This window comes from Manis pentadactyla, chromosome 3, assembly GCF_030020395.1.
Source record: "Manis pentadactyla isolate mManPen7 chromosome 3, mManPen7.hap1, whole genome shotgun sequence".
Lineage (NCBI taxonomy): Eukaryota > Metazoa > Chordata > Mammalia > Pholidota > Manidae > Manis > Manis pentadactyla.
In genome coordinates, this window is record NC_080021.1 from 16816459 (window position 1) to 16837367 (window position 20909).

General features: G+C 36.8%; 1 protein-coding gene across 1 annotated transcript in view; it reads right to left on the reverse strand.

Annotated features, from left to right (window-relative positions):
- Positions 1-20909, reverse strand: part of LOC130682814 (serine/threonine-protein kinase TAO1-like) — a 187297-nt gene that overhangs the window by 163134 nt on the left and 3254 nt on the right. Inside the window, exon 2 of the mRNA XM_057497752.1 lies at positions 18323-18493. The gene's annotated coding sequence lies outside the window, so the exon portion shown is untranslated. The remainder of the gene's footprint in view (positions 1-18322; positions 18494-20909) is intronic.

Sequence of the window (20909 nt, forward strand, 5' to 3'; positions counted from 1 at the left end):
AAACAATTAAATACAAAAAGTGCTCCATTGTTTTGTTGAACAAATGCACAGCCAACACAGAGGTCCCAAATTAACAATCAGTTTGGTCTGGCTGGGAGAAAGATGTCTGCACATAAAAATGGTGTTTAAGCTGAGCCTTGACAGGTGAATGAAGTACCCTCCAAGAAGTCAGTGGGGAGAAGGCATTTGGGGGAAGAGGTCAGGTGGGCCAAGGTGAGGAGGCTCGGCGGCACCTGCCCACGGGAGAACCCAGACACGGTCTCTGTGACTGCAGCACGCAGAGTGGAAGGAGGGGTGTGGTTGATGACATCGTGAACATTCTTGTCAACGGGTCTCAGAGGTTTAAAATGAGTACAGAAATTAATAGTTCCTATTTTTCAGAGAGTAAATACCAGATGCTTTGGTCATGGCTAGAGACACAATCAAACAAGCATAACTGATGGAGGCAAATGTTGGTAATCAAGAGTTATAAATATAGTCCTAGGCAAAGCTTTTTATTCTTAAGCCCAGCAGGGGAAACTTGTAAGTCAAAAATGAGAATCAGCATAGAATGGACTGTCCAAATTATTTTAATGAGCAACGCCGATCTTTAGGTACATTGGGGACAGAACACAGCAAAAGCGCTGTCTCCACAGTGACAGCAAGGTGCAGTCAGCACTGAGTAGGTAAGAGGACTTATCTCTGAGCTTACTGCAACTGCGAAGTCACACTTACAAGAACGATGGGCTGAGAATATAGAAGGAATAAATAACTAAAATGTGTATACCCACTCTGAAATACGTTATTGTAAAATAACCCCTTCAGACCTGATACAGTCTTTGGTCAACCTCAAGATAGTAATTAATTATGCTAGCTCCCCACCCTACAGCGCTGGTGGAAGGATTAAATGAACGAACACCCAGAAGACATTTAGAACATGGCAGGCACACAGAAAGCACTGCACTTGCTACTATTAGATTGCCTAGTAAGTATAGTCTATAAAAGACATGTGCCAACTGGATACAAAATCAATCTGTTAGTTCAGAATGTAAAAGCCATGAATGGGACAGACATAATCTCCTCATAATCTCATTTAGAACATGTAATTTATTACTGTGTAGTTGTCCTTATCTTTGCATATATTTATCTTATCTGCTAACTAAATTATTAGCTTTCTGAGGGCATGGGCCAATAAATAACTGGCGACCGATCAACATAAAGTGCTAACGATTATTTAGGAATTGTGAAAAACAACCAAACTCAAATAAATGTTTTGAATCAGTACTGTATAGTAAAGGGAGAGAATTACCTTGCCCAAGCACTGACCCAAAGAGAAGGGAAGCTAAATCTGTGTCTGGAAGTAAAAGGCACCACTGCTGCCACCACCAGTTTAGAGACAGTAACTCTGAACTTCCTAAACATTCTCCCCCCACTTCGCTGTCTGCTGAATATTGCCTGTACCTTTTCACTGAGGATAGCTTTTCCAACAGCTACCGTCTTCTGGATCTGACACCACACCAGTAGTAATAAATACAAAACACCAAAGGAGTTGATGAAAGATGCCCTCTGTGTCCTCTTTCAATAAACTTGAGAAATCCAATGAAATTGTGATGAAATCATTTTTAATCAACCATCGTTCTGTCAAATGGTACTAGAATAAAGAGAGGGTAGATCCAAAAGCAAATGAAGCTTCCTCTCACCTACAGCCCAGGCATAATTCTACAAGGCTTAATTCATGTGAGGAACATGCCTCTTGCAACCTGGACATGCAAAAATGAAGCAAAACACACATCTGTTTGGAGCTTGACCCAAGACTGTCTAGTTCTCCAAACTGGTTCACATCTCCTACCCACAGAGAGAAAGCCAGAGGCCAAAGCAGCACCCGGGGACAAAGAGCAACTGCTGACAGGCCTAATTGTTCTGAAATAGTCTGGCTGCTGAGGTAAAGAAGCTTAACCTCTCTGGCTTGCCCAATACTATGAGAACCTAATTTACCACATCAGCTACAAAATAGGAAAGTGTGGATTCAAATCACCATATGACATTTCAAACAGAGGCAAATATTAATAGGATCCCCAGAAGCAAGTAATTTTAAGCTGGTTAAAAAATTGGGGTAAATATTTAAAGTACCAATCACATGAGTGGTAAAGGAGTGACAATTCCAAAAAAATAAAAATCACTAGGCAGTATTATCTTATTTTACCAACTGGTCCAGCTTGTATACACAGCAAAACAGCTATGGAGCTATAAGACTAACGACCCTTACAATTCTTGCCCTACTGTGAAAGTCACTGAAACGTGGGATAGCCTGTATACCTGCCGCTGTAGCCATCAGTCACATGCGGTTATTAAGCATATGAAATGTGGGTAGTCCAGATTAAGATGCCCTGTAATATTTTTCATTTGGTATAAAAATGACACTACTATGAATATGTAAAAACTCATTAATTTTTATATTGATTACATGTTTAAATACTTCAGATATATTGGATTAAATAAAACATTACTACAATTAATTTCTCTTTCTTCCTACTTTTCATAATGAGGATAGTAGAAAATCTTAAATTACACAAAGGGCTCACCCTGTATTTTTATTGGGCAGCGCTGCTATATATAAATGACACTTTATTCTTATATACAATACAAATATATAATTTCAGGTGTAAAGTACAGAAAAAAGAGGGAGAAACAGGTCTGAATAATAAAATAATCTTATTTACAATAATTAAATTGGTTTTAACTGTTAATCACCAACCTAATAAAAGCTTTCTGCTTATCTCAAGACAAAGTTTTGTTTTTTAAAAAGGACCCTGATATTTCAAAAACAATCCTCAAGTCTGTTCTACTACTGCGATGAGTTGTCATCGTTGCCTAGCATTAAACTAGTCTTAATTCTCTCCAGTGATCAACAATATGATGAAGTGCTAGTCTAATTTTTAAATCTGATTGATTCCAAGTCATTTTTTTCTGTTGTGGTCCTTTTCATACCCTACTAAGTCACTGAAACCTAATCCATGCCTTTGCTCTGAAGATAAAAAAGTACAATTAACAGAAAGATTATTCTCAAGAGTCTAGAAAGACCCAGGTGGTATTCAGACATGATACATACTCTGTTTAAAAAGTAAAATCTGACTCATTTACTATTTAAAAAAAAATGACATCCCACTGTGAATGGGAGAGCTTAGCAAACAGGAGCACACAGCAAACAATTATTTCCACAAATTCCATCAGGTGGGGAAACCATGCTAACTTTCAGATTGTTACAGTCACTGGAAGAAAGAAAATCTGGAGGTGTTGGGATGGTTGGAAAATTGTGGAGTGAGACTGTGCAGTAACAGGAGGTAAGATGAGACAAACAGCAGCCAAAACTTTCCTCTCCACAGCTCTTAAAAAGGAAACACTCAGCCTTCTGACTGAGGAAGCCAGCAGGAAAGGAAAGCACATTCCACACTTTTTAGTATCTTAAAGCTGTCCCAAACACGAATGGCCCTCTGGTAGAAGGACAAAATGACAGGTATGTGAACAGTATGTGCAAACCCTTTTAAAGTGGTTTTTAAGTGTCATCAGTAACAACAAAATAGAGATCCAATAACTTTAAATAATAAATAACAAATATGAGGTGTATCTGCTTTTTTGTGACAAGGCCTGCATCTATCACTGGTAAATGAAACTGAGTAACCTGATAACTGAAAATGAAGCCAGTGGAAATGAGACTTACTGCATATTCCTCATTCCTGGAAGAGTTCATATAAAAACAGTGTAATCTTAACAGTCCTAGAGTTTCTCTGGTCTTACATGGCAAACACATTTTCGTTTCTTTAGACATTCGGAATAATTCAGGCTCCTAGCTACTAAACTCCAGTAATTTAACGTTTGTTTGTACCTTCTACACAATTGTGAACTTTGCAACCAACAAACGCATCACTAAGATCAACGGCTGCCTGATAAGAGGAGTTCTGGTGCCACCTGGTGGCGCGTATTTCCTATTAAACAGAAAACAGTGACCTGACCAGGGTTCTCAAAGTGTTTTCCCCAAACCCAGCACCACCACAAACTTGTTAGCAATGCAAATTCACCCCAGACCTACAGAAACACCAGTGGTGGGGCCCAGCCCTCTGTTTTCACAGGGTCTCTAGGTGATTCTCTGGCACCCTCAAATTTGAGAAATACAGCCTTAATCAGTCCCTACATAGAAAGTAAGTGCAAAGTCTTAAAATATTAAGTTGATAAATTAACAAAAGTGCTCAATGTCTAATTTTGGAAAACAACTTATTTCTCTACATTCTGGATCCACATATCTGTATTTAGAGAACAGTCTTAAAAGCCACTTAACACATTTATATGTATTCAACACCTGATGAATATCAAATGAGTCCCAGCCTCTGAAAATACGAGATGAGCAGCAGCCTGAAGTCTCTGCCCTGAAGAAACCCAGTTCAAAGGGAAGACCATACTCATTTACCAAGCAAAATATGATATAAACGCAAAAAGCTCCAAGACACAAAGAAAAAAGCATTAAGTGGATATGGCATTTTATTTTATCTTGACTCACCTGGGGAGATCTGAAAAGGTAAGGAGGTATAATATTGGTTATTTTTTAATTAAGAGTCATCTACTCTAATGATAACAGACATCGAAAAATCCACTGTCTACATCTGCTCTGTGCAACCACATTACAAAGTAATCAAGAGAAAAATAGGTCTGATGAAGCCTTCTAAGTTGTTTATTTTCTTTTTTGGTCTTAGAGGATATCCTGGTAACCTTATCTAGCAACTTAGAACGAGGATTCAGGTAAAAGAAGTCCCATAATGGATCTAGATAGAGGTTTGCATTTTTTTGAAATTCAGCATGATATTATGCCCCTCTTTGAAAAAAAACTTGAATTTTAATAAGTATCTATTTACTCATAATTAAAGAATTACATTCTGGAAGTAACTGGATCAAGAGCTATATCCCCAATATGGCCACTGGTCCACAAAGTCACAATTAAGTGCCATCCCTTCATTATTATATGGTTCAAACTGCAAGCTATTCACTTAAGGGGAAAAAAATCAACTCTGAAAAGCTAACTTTAAAAACCCAAGCTTTTGACAGGTAACATCATAGACATTAATAGGTAGCTTAGAAAGAAATTTCAAAAAACTTACTGTATTGGTTGGTTTTGATTTTGTCCTTTTAAAATACAAACTTAAATATACAAGGAACCAACTACTTCTAACATTAAGGTATCGATATACACTCTCAAGGATTCACATGAAAAACAATGTGGTTCTTACATTCACCCATATTACCAAGTCCCCCCCATACCCCATTGAAGTCACTGTCCATCAGTATAGTAAGATGCTACACAGTCACTACTTGTCTTGTCTGTGCTACACTGTCTTCCCCATGACCCACACACACACACCATGTGTACTAATCATAATACCCCTCAATCCCCTTCTCCCTCCCTCCCCACCCACCCTTGCCTACCCCTCCCCTTTGATGACCTCTAGTCCCTTCTTGGAGTCTGAGTCTGCTGCTGTTTTGTTCCTTCAGTTTGCTATGATATTTTACCTCCAACCATGTTGTGGCAAATGGTAGGATTTGTTTCTTCCTTATGGCTGAATAGTATTCCATGGTGTATATGTACCACATCTTCTTCATCCATTCATCTACTGATGGACACTTAGGTTGCTTCCATATTTTGGCTACTGTAAATAGTGCTGCAATAAACATAGGGCTGCATATATCTTTTTGAATCTAAGAACTTGTTTTCTTTGGGTAAAGTCCTAGGAGTAGAATTCCAAGTCAAATGATATTTTTAGTTTTAGTTTTCTGAAGAACCTCCATGTTGCTTTCCACAATGGTTGAACTAGTTCACATTCCCACCAGCACTGTAGGAGGGTTCCCCTTTCTCTGCATCCTCACCAGCATTTGGTCTTCCCAGTCTTTCAAGTTGGCCATCTTAACTGGTGTGAGGTGATATCTTACTGTGGTTTTAATTTGCATTTCCCTGATAATTAGCAATGTGGAGCATCTTTTCATATGCCTGTTGGCCATCTGAATTTCTTCTTTGGGTAAGTGTCTGTTTATACCTCCACCCATTTTTTAATCGGGTTATTTGCTTTTCCGATGATAAGGTGTGTGAGTTCCTTATATATTTTGGATGACAATGCCTTGTCATATATGTCATTTACAGATATGCTCCCCATATTGTAGGATCCCTTCTGTTCTGCTGATGGTGTCCTTTGCTGTACAGAAGCTTTTTAGCATGATATAGTCCCATTTGTTCATTTTTGCTTTTGTTTCCCTTGCCCGAGGAGATGCGTTCAGGAAAAAGCTGCTCATGTAAATATTCAAGGGATTTTGCCTATGTTTTCTTCTAAGAGTTTCATGGTTTCATGACTTACATTCAGGTGTTTGATGTATTTCGAGTTTACTTTTACATATGGGGTTAGACAATAATCCAGTTTTATTCTCTTACATGTAGCTGTCCAGTTTTGCCAACACCAGCGGTTGAGGAGGCTGTCATTTCCCCACTGTATAGTGATGGCTCCTTTATTGTATATTAACTGACCATATAAGCTTGAGTTTGTATCAGGGCTCTCCATTCTATTCCATTGATCTATGGGTCTGTTCTCGTGCCAGTAACAAAATGCCTTGATTACCGTGGCTTTGTAGTAGAGCTTGAAGTCAGGGTGCGTAATACCCCCGGCTTTATTCTTCCCTCTCAGGATTGCTTTGGCTATTTGGGGTCTTTTACAGTTCCATATGAATTTCAGAATTATTTGCTCTAGTTCATTGAAGAATGCTGTTTGTATTTTGATAGGGATAGATTGAATCCGGTTTAGGCAGGATGACCATTTTGACAATATTAATTCTTCCTGTCCATAAGCACGGGATGTATTTCCATTTATTGGTACCTTCCTTAATTACTCTCATGAATGTCTTGTAGTTTGCAGAGTATAGTATAGGCCTTTCACTTCTTTCATTAGGTTTATTCCTAGGTATTTTATTCATTTTGATGCAATTGTGAATGGAATTGTTTTCCCGATTTCTCTTTCTGCTAGTCCAACATTAGTGTATAGGAACGCAACAGATTTCTGTGTATTAATTTTGTATCCTACGACATTCCTGCTTTCAGATATTAGATGTAGTGGTTTTGGAATGGATTCTTTAGGGTTTTTTATGTGCAATATCATGTCATCTGCAAACAGTGACAGTTTAACCTCTTCCTTACCAATCTCGATGACTTTTATTTCTTTGTGTTCTCTGATTGCCATGGCTAGAACCTCCAGAACTATGTTGAATAAAATTGGGGAGAGTGGGCCTTTTCTTGTTCCTGATCTTAGAGGAAAAGCTTTCAGCTTCTCACTGTTAAGTATGATGTTGGCTGTGGCTTTGTCATTTATGGCCTTTATTATGTTGAGGTACTTGTCTTCTGTATGCATTTTGTTGAGAGTTTTTATCATGAATGGGTGTTGAATTTTGTTGAATGCTTTTTCTGCATTTATGGAGATGATCACTTAGTTTTCGTCCTTCTTTTTGTTGATGTGGTGGATGATGTTGATGGATTTTCAAATACTGTACCATCCTTGCTAACCTGGAATAAATCCTACTTGATCATGATGGATGATCCTTTTGACGTATTTTTTTATTTGATTTGTTAATATTTTGTTGAGTATTTTTGCATGTATGGTCATCAGGGATATTGGTCTGTAATTTTCTTTTTTTGTGGTGTCTTTGCCTGGTTTTGGTATTAGAGTGATCCTGGCTTCATAGAATGAGTTTGGAAGTATACTCTCCTCTTCTACTGTTGGGAAAACTTTAAGGAGGATGGGTATAGGTCTTCACTAAATGTTTGATAAAATTCAGTGGTGAAGCCATCTGGTCCAGGGCTTTTGTTCTTAGGTAGGCTTTTTTTTTTACCACATCAATTTTGTTGCTGGTAATTGGTCTGTTCAGATTTTCTGTTTCTTCCTGGGTCAGTCTTGGAAGGTTGTATTTTTCTAGAAAGTTGTCCATTTCTTCTAGGTTGTCTAGTTTGTTAGCATGTAATTTTTCATAGTGTTCTCTAATAATTCTTTGTATTTCTGTGGTGTCTGTAGTGATTTTTCCTTTCTCATTTCTGATTCTGTTTATGTCTGTAGACTCTGTTTTTTCTCTTGATAAGTCTGGCTAGGGGGATATCTATTTTGTTTACTTTCTCAATGAACAAGCTCCTGTTTTCATTGATTCTTTCTATTGTTTTATTTTTCTTGATTTTACTTATTTCAGCTCTAATCTTTATTATGTCCCTCCTTCTACTGACTGTGCGCCTCATTTGTTCTTGTTTTTATAGTTTTATTGTGAGTTAGACTGTTCACATAGGATTGTTCTTCTTTCCTGAGGTAGGCTTGTATTGCAATATACTTCCCTCTTAGCACGGCCTTTGCTGCATCCCACAGATTTTGCAGTGTTGAATTATTGTTGTCATTTGTCTCCATAGATTGCTTGATCTCTGTTTTAATTTGGTCATTGATCCATTGATTATTTAGGAGCATGTTGTTAAGCCTCCATGTGTTTGTGGGATTTTTTGTTTTCTTTGCATAATTTATTTCTAGTTTCATACCTTTGTGGTCTAAGGAGCTGGTTGGCACAATTTCAATATTTTTTAATTTACTGAGGCTCTTTTTGTGGCCTAGTATATGATATATTCTTGAAAATGTTCCACGGGCACTTGAGAAGATTGTGTATCCTGCTGATTTTGGGTAGAGTGTTCTGTAAATGTCTGTTAGGTCCATCTGTTCTAATTTGTTGTTCAGTGCCTCTGTGTCCTTACTCATCTTCTGTCTGGTTGATCTGTCCTTTGGAGTAAGTGGTGTGTTACAGTCCTAAAATGAATGCATTGCATTCTATTTCCCCCTTTATTTCTGTTAGTATTTGTTTCAAATATATAGGTGCTCCTGTGTTGGGTGCATAGGTATTTATAATGGTTATATCCTCTTGTTGGACTGACCCCTTTACCATTATGTAATGTGCTTCTTTGTCTCTTGTTACTTTCTTTGTTTTGAAGTCTATTTTGTCTGATACAAGTACAACTCCTGCTTTTTTCTCCCTATTAGTTGCATGAAATATATTTTTCCACCCCTTCACTTTAAGTCTGTGTATGTGTTTGGGTTTGAAGGGAATCTCTTGTAGGCAGGATACGGACACATCTTGTTTTTTAATCCATTCAGTGACTCTGTTTTTTGATTGGTGTGTTCAGACAATTTACATTTAGGATGATTATCAATAGGTATGTACTTGGAATGATGGTTGTAATTAGGGAGAAAGGATAGAAAAGCAGATCTGCTATCTAACTCTGTAAGCCCAGTGTGCAGGTAGAAGCCTCTATGCTTTGCACTTGTAGCCGATGTAGGCGGGGCTGCCCTTTGGCTGGCCTGGTGCAATGGCAGAGGCAGCCGATTTTCGTGCTGGTGCCGGCTGGGAGAAAGGCACAGCAGGCTGTGTATCACAGTGGGGGCCTCAGAACTGGGTAGCCAGCCAAGAGCATGGAGCACCTGAACCTCCTGAAAGGTCCCAACCTTCTCAGCAGAGCGCACCCGGACAATTCTGTCCACCTGTCCTTTCTCCTGAGCAGCTCTGTGCAGTCCTTGCCCCTTTAGCAGCCCCCTCACTGTTAAGAAGTCTCTCAGACTCTCCACCTTTCTTTTGTCCCAGAGCTTCCAGATGTGGATCCTGTTTTCCACAAGCGGCTGGAATCTCAGTCTCTCCAAGTATTCCGCCTTTCTTAGTTTTCCAACCCCACTAATCTCCATGGCACCATGTAATGTAGGTTCCTGCTCCAGAAAAGATCTCCAGAGCTGGGTGTTCAGCAGTCTTAGGCCTCCACCCACTCCCCACTCTGTTTCTCTTTCTCCCGCCAGTGAGCTGGGGTGGGGGAAGGGCTTGGGTCCCGCCGGATCATGGCTTTGGTACTTTACCCTCTTCCATGAGGTCTGTTCTTTTCTCCAGGTGTATGCAGTCCGGCACAGGCTTCTTTCCTGTTGGTCTTTCCAGGATTAGCTGTATTACAGATATTTTCATATTATATGTGGTTTTGGGAGGAGGTTTCTGTCTTACCTCTCATGTCACCATCTTGAATCCTCTCTGTGCTTCTAACATTTTAAGAGCAACTGCCCATTAGGGTGAGTTCCTGAAAACTCTGCTTTCCTTTTTTCTTTTCAAACTCTCCATCTATCCACAAGTGAGTTAGTAAAAATATGTCAGAGTGGAAACCATGGAGTCAGACTACTTCTGCACAAATCTTGACCTACCACTTACTAATTCTGTGACCTTAGGAAAGTACTTAACTTTGCTCAACCTAAATCTCAGTTTGCTCCTGTACACAGTGGGGAAAACAACAGTCCCTATTTCACAGGACTACTGTTAGACCAAATTCAGTATCACATGTAAAAACAGAGGAGGAATCTCCTGCCTCCATACCATTGTCAGTAACGTCATAACAGTTATCTTTTTAAAACTGGATCTTAGCAGATTCCTTCTCCACTTTAAAATGTGTAACAAATTCAACGATGATTATCATTGTCATTATGACCACTGTCACTATCATCATCATCATACCTTAGTACAGTTCAACAAACATCACATTACCTCACTATCCATAATCACTGAAGTCTTTCTGTTCTGTGGCTCCACTGAGTAAGAGGGGGAAAAAAAGCAATATATAGAGAAAACTTGAGATGCCTCCAACAAGGTTTTGTCATCTCCTAGACATTTGGGCAATTTAAGTGTATCCTTTTATCCTTTTCTTCCAAGTATTCCTTACAAGTATTTGGCAAGAATTTGATAAAAACTTTCAATTCTCATGCATATATATTTTCCACAGGATTGCAGAGCATTAACCAAATGACTGAAGTCCACTGACAGTCATGCCCTGACACAGAAGCATGAAGAGAGAGGAACAACTCTGAGGTCCATTAATCCTTTAGGGAAAGGGCATTCCTCAAATTTACTTAACTAAAAGGGCTTACAAAAATCCAAATACATAAAGATGATGTTAATAACAAAAGTATTGGTAAATTAAGTCAGTATATTCTGCTTAAGGAGAAAAGTACGAAATAAATTCAAATTTCTGAAAAATAAGCTTCAGCTGTCAAAAAAATCTAATGTAACAAACATCATCTTCCAATTGGCTTAAATGAGAAGGTATTCCTAGATTACCAATGAATTTAGAAAAGAATAGACACAGTGGCAGTAAGAGCACAGTTGCCTAGACACCATGTAATGTAACCTAATTCAGAGAAAGATGACCATTTTAAATAAGCTAGAAAGCTGAATAGGGACAACCACCTGTTACAGGAATATGCAACCAACAGGACACAAAACACATCACTACCCTCAAGTTCTTGGGAAGAATCCCCTTTACCTCTAATTTAATAACATAATGACAAAAGAATTGCAATGCAAAGTGAGAAAACAATACCTAAGTGATCACAACCACCTATTTTAACAGAGCTCATCACAGTGATGAAACTGAGAATCCCAAAAGGCCAACAAAAACTATGCCTAATCTTAGAAGGCTAAGAGAAAGAGGGAATATTTCTACTCTGAAAATAGTTCAGGGACTTTCCCCACATGCTCTTCTACACTTTAACTTCTCTGAAACCACTCATTGTTGTCCAACAAGACAGTCAACTCAAACACAAATCAAATGACTAAAATAATTTGAGTTGTAAGTATCAAGTACTGCTCTATGTAATATGTAAGTATTATCTCATTTAATCCCCACAGTAATGCCTCTTACAAATGAAAAATCTAAGACAAACAAATGTTTCAGAACTTGCTCAGGGTCACAAAAACAGATAAGTGATGGAGCTGGGACAGGAATCCAGGCACTATGCATGCAAAGCCTTCAATCTTACATTACACACTATCCTGCCTATATCACAATGTGGGTATTAAGATACAAACACACAAGTCAAATCCTCTTCATCTAAACTACATGATTTTAAACTTTTCTTTTCACCCATTGATTTTAAACTTATTTTCTTTTCACCCATTCTCCTGAAATAATTTCTTCATTAGACACTTGAGGAATCTCCTGCCTCCATACCATCCTCAGTAATGTCATAACAGTTATCTTTTTAAAACTGGATCTTAGCAGATTCCTTCTCCACTTTAAACCTTCCAGTGATTGAATAACATGTATATATGTTTTTCTTCCCAGCCAGGCAGTAAACAACTTGAAGAAACCCTTATTAATTTTTATAGTTTTAGATAACACATTTGATGAATTACTGATTTGGCTGGGCTCAAACCTAAAGCCTTAAACAGACCTCCAAACTCATCCATATTTGCTCCTCTATTCACATCACAGACCCTTCTAAGCTCTGACACTTAAATGTATTAACTCTTAGTGTTTATGACAGGTATTGAATGAACACTATGCTAAGAGGATTTATATATTTGTTTAATCTCAACAACCTAAAGAAATGGGAATTTTTATTCCAATTTCACAGATAAGGAATTCGATTTTCAAGGAAAGTTATCTACCTTTGAGCACGTTACAGAACAATCAAAATTTACACCTAAAATAACTATATAAAGGAGAATAAATGAAGTCGATAGTAGAAGGAATGAAATAATAAAGATCAGAGCAGAAATAAATGAAATAGAGACAAAAAAAATAGAAAAGATCCATGAAACTAAGAGCTGGCTCTTTGAAAAGATATTTAAAATAGACAAATCTTTAGTAAGCCTCATAAATTTAAAAGAGGTCTCAAAACCAAACTGAATGAGAAGTTACAATTGACCCCATACAAAGGATCATAAGAGACAACTAAGAAAAATTATATGCCAAAAAAACTGGACAACCTAGAAGAAATGGATAAATTCCTAGAAGCATACAATTCTTGAAGGCTAGATCAGGAAAAAGTAGAAAATCTGAACAGACTGATTACTAGTAATGAAATTGAATCAGTAATGAAAAAACTCCCAATAAACAGAAGTCCAATTCCATATGGCTTCACAGGTGAATTCTACCAAACATTTAAAGAAAAGTTATTATCTATTATCATCAAACTATTCTAAAAAATTGAAGAGTAAGGAATGCTTCCAAACTCATTCTATGAGGCCAACATTACTCTGACACCAAAACCAAAGACACTAAAAAAAAATTAAATTACAGAAGAATCTCCCTGATGAACATAGATGCAAAAATCCTCAACAATGTATTAGCAAACTGAAATCAACAATACATTAAAAGGATCATTCATCATGAATATTTCATGGATGGAAAAATGATGCAGTAAGTACTAATCAATCATCAGGATACACCACATTAACAAAATGAAGAATAAAAACCATATGATCACCTCAACAGACAAAGAAAAAGCATTTGACAAAATTCAACATCCATCCCTGATAAAAATTCTTAACAAAGTGGGGACAGAGGGAACACACCATAACATAACAAAAGCCATATGTGAGAAACCCATATTTAACATCATACTTTATAGTGAAAAACTGAAAGCTTTTCCTCTAAGGTCAGAAACAAGACAAGATGTCCACTCTCACACTTTTATTCAATGCAGTACTAGAAATCCTACCCACAGCAATCAGGTAAGAAAAATAAATAAAAGGAATCTAAATTGATATAAATAAGAAGTAAAATTGTCACTATTTGCAGATGATATACTATATTCAGAAAACCCTAATTACTCCACCAAGAAACTATTAGAACCAACAAATGAATTCAGTAAAGTTCAAAATCAATACACAAATATCATGCAATGTTTTTTATTATTTTACTATCACACAAAATACAACATACATTAGTATACAAAATCAATATATAGAAATCTACTGTTTCTATATGCTAATAATGAACTCACAGAAAGAGAAATTAAGAAAACAATCCCATTTACATCTACACCAAAAAGAGTAAAATACCTAGGAATAAGGTGAAAGACCTGTACATTGAAAACTATAAGACAATGATAAAAAAAATTAAAGATGACTCAAATAAATGGAAAGATATAGTATGCTCACTGGATTTAACAATTAATATTGTTAAAATGTCCATAATACCCAAAGCAATGTAAAGTCAATATAGTAACCATCAAAATACCAACAGCATTTTTCACAGAGCTAGAACAAATAATCTTAAGATTTGTATGAAACCAAAAAAAGACCCCAAATAGCCAAAGCAATCTCAACAAAGAACAAAGCTGGAAATACAACTATCCAAGATTTCAAACTATACTACAAAGTTATAGTAATCAAAACAGTATGGTACTAGCCCAAAGTAGACTAATAGGTCAATGAAACAGAACAGAAAGCACAGAAGTAAACCCAACTTATATGGTCAATTAATCTGTGACAAGGGAAGCATGAATACACAATAAGGAAAAGACAGACTCTTTAATAAATAGTATTAGTAAAAGTGAGCAGTTACATGCAAAACAATGAAACAGGACCACTTTTTTATACTATATACAAAAGTAAACTCAAAATGGATTAAAGACTTAAATGTATGACCTAAATCATAAAACTCCTGAAAGAAAAGATAGGCAGTAAACTCTTAGACATTGGTCTTAGCAATACTTTTTGGATATGTCTCCTCAAGCAATGACAACAAAAGCAAAAATTAACAATTGGGACTACGTGAAACTAAAAATCTTTGCAAAGTAAAACTATCAACAAAAGAAAAGGGAATCTACTAGATGAGGGAATATATATGCAAATAATGTATCTGATAAGGGGTTAACAGTCAAAATATTTAAGAACTCATACAACTCAACACCAAAAACACAATCCAGTTAGAAAATGGGCAGAAGTTCTGAATAGGCTTTCTTTCAAAGAAGACATACAGATGGCCAAAGAGACATGAAAAGATGCTCAACATCACTAATCATCAGAGACTACAAATAAAAACCACAATGAGGTATCACTTCAAAGCCAATCAGAATGGCTAGTATCAAAAATACAAGAAATAACAAGTGTCGGCAAGGATGTGGAGAAAGGGGAACCCTGGTGCATGTTTGTTGGCAGTGTAAATTGGTGCAGACCCACTGTGGAAAGCAGTGTGGAAAAATAGCAAATAGAATACCATACAATCGAGTAAGTCCATGCTGAGTATTTATCCAAAGAACATGAAAACACTAATTTGAAAAGATAAATGTTTACCACAGCATTAGCTACAAAAACGAAGATATAAAAGCAACCTAAGTATCTGTTGATAGATGAATGGATAAAGAAGATGTGGCATATATACTATGGAATATTACTCAGCCATGAAGAAGAATGAAATCTTGCCATTTGTAACAACATGGATAGACCTAAGGGTATTATTCTAAGTGAAATAAGATAGAGAAAGATAAACATCACATGATTTTGGTTGTATGTGGAATCTAAAAATAAAACAAACAAAACAGAACAGAAACAGATTCCTAAGCAGAGAAAAAACTGGTGGTTTCTTGGGAAGAAAGGGGTACACAGGATGGGTGAAATAGTTAAAGGGTATTAAGAGGTACAAACTTCCAGTTATAGAATAAATAAGTCATAGGGACATAAAGTACACCATAGGGAGTGTAGTTGAAAATATTAATTTTGTATGGTGATCAATGCTAACTACACTTATCCTGGTTATCATTTCCTAATGTATATAAATGCCAAATCACTATGCTGTAAACCTGAAACTTATTTAATATTGTATATCAACTATACTTCAATTAAAAATAAGTAAATTTTTAAAAAAGGTAGAAAAGCAAGAAGGGACTTGCCTACAGATTTCAGATGGTTTTTAATTTACCTATATCCAAAAAGAAAAAGGCATTAAGAAAAAAAGAAACAGGATACAAATTATTTAATTACTTAATTACAAATCACTATGTCAAAATACAAGTTTAAAATAGAAATAAACTGAAATGTTAACATTGTTTTGAAAAAAAAAAAACTGCTCTCCTAACAAGCTCTTGCTGAATTACTCCAGTGGCGGTCATCCTAGATATTCTCTCTGTAGGGAATTTCCCATGTCATCTAACTCCTGCTAATAAGTACTCAAATTCAACTTCATAACCAGAAGTTTCTGAGACTCTTTCATGAGGTTCATGTGGTCAAAATTTAATAATTGTAAAAGATTCAACAGAGTAGTTGCAACAGAGACTGCCTGGCCTACAGAGCTGAAAATATGTGCTATCTGACCCCTCAGAGAAAACATTTGCCAACTGCTGCTTTAGAGCATGAACCTTTCAAAAACGGATGCTTACATTTCTTTTTAAATTACACAGAGTATGTTATATCTTGCACCATATACTTATTTTTAAAAATAAAACAAAAGGGAAAAAAGGAACTTTGTAGCAAAACCACTCAGAAGCCTTCAAAGCAAATCCTGATACAGTCTTCCAGGAGGTTTATGTTCCAGCTCATCTCTCTTATGGTTTAAGATTTTATTATGACTTTTGTCCAGGGCTACCTACCAAAGCCAAATACCCAAAAGTAGGCTACAAATCAGGCTGCATAGGGTTAAGAGCTTTAGAAGCCACCCACTAAAGATTTTTGGTGACTTCTGCTGCCAGCCATGAAAGAATAACTGGTATAGAACTGGCCCTCCTACCATAAACAACTAGAAAGCTGGACAAAATATATGAAACAGCACTTTCAGAAAGTGGGACAATAGGCAGAGTAGAACTGTGAGCCCTGCAAAATGGGAAACAACTATGGTAAGCCCTGCAATCGCAGAGCACAGAAGTCTTGAAGGACCCAGGAGATGTACTGATGTTCACAGAGGGTGAGGCAACATGGCTTTCCATGACATAGCACTGAGAGAGAGTTATGCAGAAAAAGTGCTCTAGGAATCTGCATAGAGATCCCTTTGGCTCTGATGCTAAATCCTAAACTGCTGAGGAACAACTCCTGGGAGCTCTAATGTGAATAATTCCTGGAATTCCTGCAGGACTGGAAGACATTCAAATTCCATCCAGCAGAGTAGAGCTATCTAACTGAATATTCTGGGCAACCAAGAGACTCCAGAAAGGCCAAGCTTTGTAACAAGGTTAAATTAGCCCTAAAGTAATGCTACACTACAACCACCCTAACAAAGTTTAACAACAGGCCTGGAAAGGATCGGCCTAATCCACATGTACTTAGATGCCTGCCAAAACAAAGGTCAAAACTCTTCAAAGGAAGACAACAAAATCCAAACATTCAACAACACAATAACCATGTGAAGAAGCAGCAACAGAGGTTATATAATAGGCAGACAAGGATATTAAAACAACTATTATAAATATGCTTCATATACTCAAGAATATAGAAAACAGGAACATACTGAAGAGAGAAATAGAAGACAGAAGTAAGATTCCATTCAATTCTTTTTTATATGTTCTGTAGCTGAAAACCAGTATCTGAAATTTAAAATTCACTGGATAGAATTAACAACAGATTAGCCACTACAGTAGATAAGACTAATGAACTTGAAGACACAGCAACAGACACTTTTAGACCAAAGCCAGAGAGAAAAAAGACTGGAAGAAAAAGCAACTGAACCCCAGTGATTTATAGGACAAAATCAAGCAGTCTAACATACATGTAACTGAAGTCCCAGTAAGACAGGGGAGAGGAGGAACAGAAAAAGTATTTGGAGAAATAGAAGCAGAAATTTTTCCAAATTTGATCAAAACTATAAGCCCAGAAATCCATAAAGCTTAAAAAACACCAAACATAATTAAAACAAAAAAAAAATCACACCAAGACACATCACAATCAAATTGCAAATAAAACAGTGATATTAAAAACAACCCAAAAATATTATAATGTTCTCCTGTCTCCATATATAATATAAAGTAAAAACAACTCTAATCGGAAGAAATCAAGCAACATCTTTCAAGGTCTTTTGACTGAAAAATTTTAATAGACTTCACCAAAGCTGAACTTTCTGCTTTTGTAGGTCTTCTTCTGCTGGTACCCCTAATGTAAACTTTGTCTATTGAGTAATCAAGCATGAACAAAGTACAGTTAAATTACTGTAAAATAACTTGATCAGAATGTATTTGTCTACCTCATAGTTCAGTGTCACATACTTTATATTGTATGCTGCTTGAGGCCGGGAACCTTCATATTTTAGCCTGTACATTTCTAGTGCAATTTCTAGTGGCACATAACTGTAGGAACACTCATGAATGAGTCAATTTCATTTCATTCTCAGTGCATCGCTATGTGGCATGTAGAACAAGATGGGAAAACAGATGCCCAGAGGGATTAAACAACTGTCTCAAGGACACTCCTAAGGGAAGCAGTATCTCACATCCCCAGAGTAATGCCTCCACACAAGGTCACCTCAAAGTAGACACAAAAGAATGTTTTAATTATTACTTACTTTGAGTTTCGACTAGATCCAGAGCAACACTAGAGGCTGTGTCCATTCCGGAGCTGATACAGGATTGGAAGTTTTTCAGCGAGGAGAGAGCAGATTCTATACCACTGAAGGATATAAAACCAGTTGAACATGAATTTGAACTGGAACGTCCTGGCATCTTGAAATTATTACCTAAGTTTTCAAACACAATGAAATAAGATTTATGAGTCCAAGTAATAACTACATAAGAAAATAAACTGCGGTAAATGTTCCTATGAATGTACCCAATATCCCACAAATGACACACTATTATCTACAATCTATATCCCTTGAAGGGGCACTGAAGCATTTGTGCCCTCATCTGGGCCAGCAAACAGATGCACTCACAACATGGGAAAGGTAACTATCTTCATTATTCAAGAGAGGCAGAACACTCTTTTCTAAAATATTCCTTAGTTTTCTGAATAATTCAACAACAGCAGTGGTCTTAAAAAGCTGAAATATAAATGGGTTAGAAACAGCAGGTGATTCATTTTTCTAAAAAATGAAAATAGCCATAGTAAAATGGTTTAACAAGGGAAAACTTCAAAAACCTGTAATTTTTAACTTATCTGACATATATGCATATTGAATGCTGAAAACTAAAAATATATATATATATATGAATATGTATGTATGTATAGATGTATGTATGTATATATATATATAGTGTGTGTGTGTGTGTGTGTGTGTGTGTGTGTGTGTGTGTGTGTATCCCTGATGGTCCTCTGGGTTCTAACAGATTTAAACACTTGGGGAGATCCCAGATTCTGTTTTCAGTAAAAGCAGAATTTCCCTATAAATTCTTATCTTCTGGTAGCTTATCCACTATAACAGTTTCAGTTATTACCTTCATATTAAACACTCCCTAATCTGTATCTTCAACTACCAAATCTTTAAGCTTTGGACCACTTAGTAAAGCTCCCTCCAAAGAGCCATCTTTGCTTAATTCAGAAGCTACCTGAAATTCAATCCACTGACACCAGTTAGAAAAGTGGGGAGAAATCACACAGGCTTAGAGGGATGGGAAGGTGGTTCTTCAGTCTGTACAAGTTAGCAGAAAGAAGGTACTTTCTTAGAATCATACAGACAGTGCTTGAATTCAGGCCCTGCCACTTAACTCTTGAGTAACCATGGGCAGATTGCTTTAGCCTCTGAGAACTCAGGTTTATCATCTTTTAAGATGGAAGGGGCATCTCACTGTGGACCAGCACACACTGCACAATTATGTAGCATTGGGACCTGCCTCCTGCCCTTACTTTCCCCTGTGGAGAATTGTCCAGGATCTCTGGCATTTCTATCCTCTCCATAGCTACCACCTTAATCTCACACCGGGACTACTACAGTAGTTTCTCAATTGTTGATTCTTTTTAATTAGATTCACTTCACTGATTCAATGGACAGGTACGGAGCACCTTACTGTGTCAGTCATTAGACTCACTAAAAAAGACACAGGGTACTCAGAGAAGATGCCTAAGATGCTGATTTCTATTTTTGACAGGTTAATCTACTACAGACAAACATCCACAACTCATCAATTCAAATCATTCATTAACAAATATTCAGTAAATATATTTTGGAGCATAGTGTAGACAGTCTTAATACAGGGTAAAAAATTGGTCCAGTTGGGCCTAGGGCAGTCAAATGGGATTTTCAGCTTTATCTATTTTTTAAATTTATATTAAAAATCAAGACCTGAAGCAAATATAGCAAAATGTTACAGACGTTAAAATCCAGATGACGGGACAAAGGTTCTCAGTATGTTATTTGGGGGACTTTTTGTGGTATTAAAATTTCGCACCAAGAGACAAAATATGACTATGAATATGAATGAAAAACCAATGATGATTTTTGAACATTTGCAGTTTGGTGAAATAGAGTATTCATTTACAAACTCACTCTGCCTTTCCAAATAAGTTGAGACAGTTACACAATATGTTACAAACATATGCAGTAAGACGGAAAGATATAAATTCATAAAAATCAGGATCAAAAAACAGATTAAAGGGAAAATCAAGTACCTGAGAAAATTAGAATGCAATCATGCAAGGGTTAGAATTCTTTAGGATTCTACACAGCTATGAGTTTCCTGATTAAAAAGTGAGTTATAGGATTCTCGTTCTCCATAAAGATGAACTCAGGAAAAATAAATCTTTCCATGGCAATCAAGGTTGCATGGGTCATCATATATGAGATAATAAGAGTCATAAAAGATATCCTCAATAATAGCCTTACAATGGATGCAATAATAAGCTTCCTAGGACTGTTTCTTAAGTTATTCCTCAGGGTAAGCTAACAACAAGATACTTGTGGCAGATACTAGCTCCGTGCCCATCAAACTCATTTCCCCTTCAACCATATAAGCCATTTCCAGGCTCAGTCCATTAAAACCACACACTTTGTCAATAATAGTTCCCATTTGATAGCTGGAAACAAGCAGCACAGTGACCTCAGAGGCTATAAGTGAAGATGGAGGATCACTAGGATACTATATCACTGCTTGGTGCAACACTCCCACCAATCAGGCTCCACACATGAAAGATATAAAAACTTGAATTGTGCAAAGCCA